Below are 5,736 nucleotides of genomic sequence, written 5' to 3' on the forward strand. Positions count from 1 at the left end.
TTTTTATTCTAATCTGATTATAATTTTAAGTTAATGTAGAAGAAGTCTTAACGATATTGAACTTTCCCACCCAGGAAAATAATTTTCTTTTTTTAATTTACTTCATGTCCTTTAACAAAGTTTTATAGTTTTATTCAACATAGTATCAGTGTGTGTTTTTGACATTTGTTACATTTTGCCTTTAATTGAGGGCATCCTCCCTTCCTTTATTGTGTTACGTCAATCTTGACTCCTGTAATATACAAAAGCAACTGATGACTTACAATTATATGATAATAACTCCCTTTTATTTTTCCTGGGACAGTGCCATTAACACCTGTTGTTCTGCTATAATTATTATAACATCTCTTTTCATTTCCATAAAATGTCACTGTTCTATGCTTGTTTCTGTGGCACATATACTAAAGGATGATATAGGGATGATTAGCGTAGCCCTGAGTAAGGATGACATACAAATATGTGAAGAGTTATATATATATATATATTTTTTTTTTTTTTTTTAGAGACAGAGTCTCACTTTACTGCCCTCGGTAGAGTGCCATGGCGTCACAGCAACCTCCAGCTCTTGGGCTTACGTGATTCTCTTGCCTCAGCCTCCCGAGTAGCTGGGACTACAGGCGCCCGCCACAATACCCGGCTATTTTTTTGTTGCAGTTTGGCAGGGGCTGGGTTTGAACCCGCCACCCTTGGTATATGGGGCCGGCGCCCTACTCACTGAGCCACAGGTGCCGCCCAAGAGTTCTATATTTTTTGTTGTACATTTTCAAAAAGCTGGGAGAGAGAATTTGAATGTTTATAACAGAAACAAATGATAAATGTTCGCTATGCTAATTTCTCTGATTTGATCATTATCCATTGTATGCACATATCAAAATATCACTCTCTACCCTATTAGAAAGTAATAACAATAAAAGAGGTAGGACTAGAGGTAGTTTTTGAATTTTATTTTATATGACATTCTGTAATTTAAAATTTTCTGCCATTAATACATTAATTTTCTAATTGGGAAAGGCAAGTCAATATTTTAATGCTGGAAATTTATGTTAATATTTATGACATTTAACAAAAATTTTGTTGACATTCTTTCTGCAAGTGATACCATCCAATGTCTTAATATCTTTTTTCTGTGAAGACAGTTTATATATCTGTAAAAATGCTTGGCAAATTATGAGTTGCTGCTATATTCATGCACTACTAATTGCCATTCTACAAACATTTATAAGTGAATTAATTTATCATTCAATTATTGGACTAATGGAATTAAATCACAAATGTGATTAAAATATTAAAAGTAGGCAAAAACCACAATTTGTGAAATAAATTAGTCGCCCTACTTACGACAAACATATACTGACAATGTGCTTTTCTATTGAATATCATATATTTATTACATAGTTACTTTAACATTGTTCCTCTCTCTTTTTAATGTCTTAATAGACTGCATTTATTACTCACATAGTTTTTGTTATTAACTTATATTTACTAAGTGCATTCTTTTTATCACTCTTACCTCTAGACTTATTTAACCTTAATTTTAAAAAATTGGTAAATGTAATACTTTTTAACTTAGTTTGTTTTTCTTCTTTGGTTATGAAAATATTTAGTGCTCTGAATTTTCCTTTGATTGAAACTTTGACTGCATTTCATAAGTTATAAAATTTATACAGTTTTACTAGAAATAAAAAAGCAATTGAAACAGAAAATTTCTTATCCTCTGATTGGAAATATTAAATAAATGAAAGGGGACAGCATGTGATAATTATCATTTTTCAATCAGATATAATAAAATTTAGAAATATATATCAAAAGCATATGGCTTTTTAAAAATGAAAATAGAGAAATACCCCAGAAATGTGAAACATATCCTGGTCTTACATACTTTATAATTTCTTTCCTCTGCCTTCTCAAATAATTCATATATATATATATATATATATTCTTTTTCCTACTATTATCGCCATAATTTGATTAAATTCTACCCCAAAGAAAATTCTTAATACTGTTTATCATTCTTTTCTGGAGCAGTGAGAATATTTTTAATTCCGAAAGTATTGAGGAAAAAAGAAAAGCATTTAGAAATTTGGCCAGAGAAATATTTGTCAGCTCCCCCCAATAATCACCTTTATAGCACAGCCATGGTTATTCATATTTACGACTAGAGCACAGATTTTGTAGCTAAATCTAAAGGTGGAGAATATGTGTGAAGCAAAGTGACCTCTGATCTTTATTCTGGCAATCTCTGTTTTTAAGAAGTTGAGTGTGTGTTGCCATGACACATTTTTCACCCCAGATCCACCTGCTTCGTGAGTAGTGTTATTTCCTTTCATACCTGGGAGTAGAATTTTTTAAAGTTTTATTTTCCCATGTTTAATCTGTTGTTGTTTCAAGGTAACAATAAAATACATATATTAGTGGAAAGGGAACAGAGGCTGCTTCAGGGATAGCTAAATAGACAAACATCCTATTAAACGGAAGGTCTGAAGTTGTCTTTAAGTATTTTATTTTATTTAATTATTTAACATTTTATTTATATTTATTTATTTTAGTATTGTACTAATTTTGTTATCATCATAACTATGTGTGATGTCTTTCATTCATATGTAACTATTTTCATTTGGAATTCAGAAAACATAATAGTGTTTGAGAGAAAAAACATCACTAGTCACTCATCTCTTTTTAATTGCTTTGGTAGTTTTAGAGATGAAAAACCTTACGGAATAGTAAATCACTTTCCTCATTTTATGAATGAAAGAGAGTTAATAGCTTGCCTTTGGACAAACAAACAAAAAATATTATTAAAGCAAATCTAAAATCTGGGCACTTAGTCTAACTTGCTTCTCACTAAATCACATGGTTTTTAGTCATTCATGTAAATTATGGTAGGAGCTTACTCTACATGGAGGCTGACAGGTACATTAGGAAAAACAAGAAGTTTGGACATACAGAAAGGAAATTTGGGTAATGACCACATATCACATGCTACATATCATGAGACTGTGTTGAATCTTACCTTGTTTGACCCTAACCACCACCTTGTGAAGCATAATATTTTCCCATTGAACCACAAGAAAAATGCTTCCCAATCAGTTGTTCAGGGTCACGCAATCACATATTCAGGACTGTAATTTCAATACAAATTTAGAAAGTATATTGAACTTCATTTCCCATTTCTAGACATCATTTATTTTGCCAAGTCACTTACAATCCCTGAGCTTTAGTTTCTGCCTTTCTTTAGAATAAAAACAGAAAAAGATTATTACCTATCTCATAAAATTGTTGTGAGGGTGAAAAGGGAGAATGAATGTGCAAGTGCTTTTAAAATCGTATTGTGCTATACAAATGTTAGATACTATTTATATCCTCTTAAAGTAGTCATCATCACCAGGTTTTACCATCCCATTTAACGCTGAGAGGCAGTGAAGCATTACAGAGTTCTGTTCTGACAAGGCAAAGATAACAGCAGCCTAAAATGAATGCTCCCTAATCCCCAGCCACTCATCCACGGTTGCTGTGAATTGATAATACTTCTCCAAAATTTCCACTGTAGTTTGCTAGCATCAAATGTCTGATGAACGAGTGAAACTATTCAGTCCCAAGCAGCATTTATCTAAAGAGGTCCATATCTTTCAGCTTACAAAGTTGTAAAAACAACCTGCCAAGATGAAAGACATAAAATATTGCCTAACATTTATTTATAGCAAGTTATCCTATACTGCAGAAGTATTGACTCTGTTCCTCCATGCTGATAGAACACCTGGTAGCCACTGTTAAGGGTGAAAGTGGAGGTTTTGCCAACCCAGGCTGGGAGTTTTAGGCTGTTTGCCCTTATCAAAAGCAAAAGGTTATAAAAGTAAGGGTTTTGTTTTGACTGTTTTGTTGACTTCATTTATAGTTTGGCATTTTAGTTTTCATATATTTGTATGTGCCATAAAATAATATTTCTTTTAGAATATACACTGTGTATATTTTACCGGCAAATTTAAATATTATCGTTGAGGAATTCTGTTGAGTAAGGGCATTTTTTTGCCTAAGGATAAAAAAGGTTTCATATTCTCAAATATGTTGAAAACAATAAGCAAGATGAATAAAAAAGAATAAATGTTAAAATAATATTAGAAAAATATTTCAAACTGTACAGCTTAATGAAAAACCCTAGGGTTTTTAAAATTAATCTATTAATATTACATTCTTGATAAATAGGTATAATGTTGCTTTTTTGGATTCTAACAGAAAACAGAAGCTCAGAGAGATGAGGTGTCTTCTCAATGTCACACAGCTATAAATTATTAGAGACAGGATTCAAAGCATGTGTATAGGGAGGAGGGGAGGAATTCCACATTTGCCATTCTTTTAACATTAGCGGAGAATCTTCATTTGAATGGCTTCATTGAAAAGTTAGGCATTTCATGTTACTTCACTACCAGCTAGTGTGTTTTTATTCCTTTATATCCGTACCAAATCCTCAATCTTGGCACTTGAAAGAAAGTCTATCGAGGCTTAATTTCATATTCATTTTATATTTTTCTTGATATCTCAGTGTCATTATTATGAAAGTAAATGGGTTTCAGCTGAACAGTTCTTTAGAATTCCATGGGAGGAGAAGGGTGGTTTGCCCTCCACTGAAGGGTCTGCTTGTGTTTTTGTATTCGTTGTTAGTATCTATTGTTAGTTTCCAGTGTCCAGTTTCCTATATGCCTCTTCAAAAAATAATATGCCTTCCTCCTTTCATCACCAGTCCGCCTTTTTCCTTTCCTGTTTATTTGTTTCCAATGTTAAGGGCAATATATTAATAGTTGAAGAGTCGAGTTTTCATGAGATTAAAATGCACAAGATTAAAGCAAAACAAATTGCTAACTTTGTGACACCGTGGCTAAGATTTTTTTATTTTTTTTTACTTTTTAGACAAACGTTTCCTGTGACACCCTGGCATCATAGCTCACAGCAACCTCAAACCCTAGGGCTCAAGACATCCTCTGGCCTTAGCATCCTGAGTAGCTTGGACTATAGGAGCATACCACAGTGACAAGCTAGTTTTTCTATTTTTTTTTTTTCTTTTTTTAGTAGAGACAGGGTCTCACTATGTTGCTCAACCTGGGTATTTTTAAATTTTTTTTTTTCAGTATATTCTGAGGGTTATAATACACGCAGATTTACTAAAATATTCTGATGGTTGTATGTTACTTGTTCTTAATAATTTATTTCTCAATATTCAAGGTATGAATAAATTTCTGGACCTCTATACTTAATTTTTTCTCACGTTTTTGTTCATTTTTTTTTTAGCTCCTGTACACACAGTTTTTTATTATTTTTGTGCCCAAATTGGGATGTTAGTATGAAGATGTATTAAATACAGACATTGGAAAACTGGAGTTCAAAGGTAGGTCTTTGAACAATTAAAAAAAAAAGAGAGAGACAAGGGAGAGACACTAGAGTGGCCACCAGCACATGGGTTAATTATTCTTCCCCAACGCAAAAGAGAAAAAGGTTCCTAAGGCTCTCTTTCCTTTGCATTTTGGACCTTTGATGCAAACAGACACCAGTGGAAATCAGCTTCCACCACTGAGAGTGACAGACAGATGTCAAGGTCTGAGAAGGAGAGGGATGCACTTGTCATCAGGGAAGAACTGAGAAAGAATTTCCAGCTTCTCCCCTCATTTGATACTCTAAATTAAGCCCAGAGACCTTTAGGAAATTGGACATAGATGAGAGTGGTGGCAAATTCTTATGCCTGCCCAA

General features: G+C 32.9%; 1 non-coding gene across 1 annotated transcript; it reads left to right on the forward strand.

The window, feature by feature from the left end:
• Positions 1–377: 377 nt before the first annotated feature.
• On the forward strand, positions 378–479 carry LOC128580119 (U6 spliceosomal RNA). Its single transcript, XR_008378458.1, has one exon. It is a non-coding gene; the product is annotated as a U6 spliceosomal RNA (small nuclear RNA).
• The last annotated feature ends 5,257 nt before the right edge of the window (positions 480–5,736 follow it).

This window comes from Nycticebus coucang, chromosome 2 (genome assembly GCF_027406575.1).
Source record: "Nycticebus coucang isolate mNycCou1 chromosome 2, mNycCou1.pri, whole genome shotgun sequence".
NCBI classification, from domain to species: Eukaryota; Metazoa; Chordata; class Mammalia; order Primates; family Lorisidae; genus Nycticebus; species Nycticebus coucang.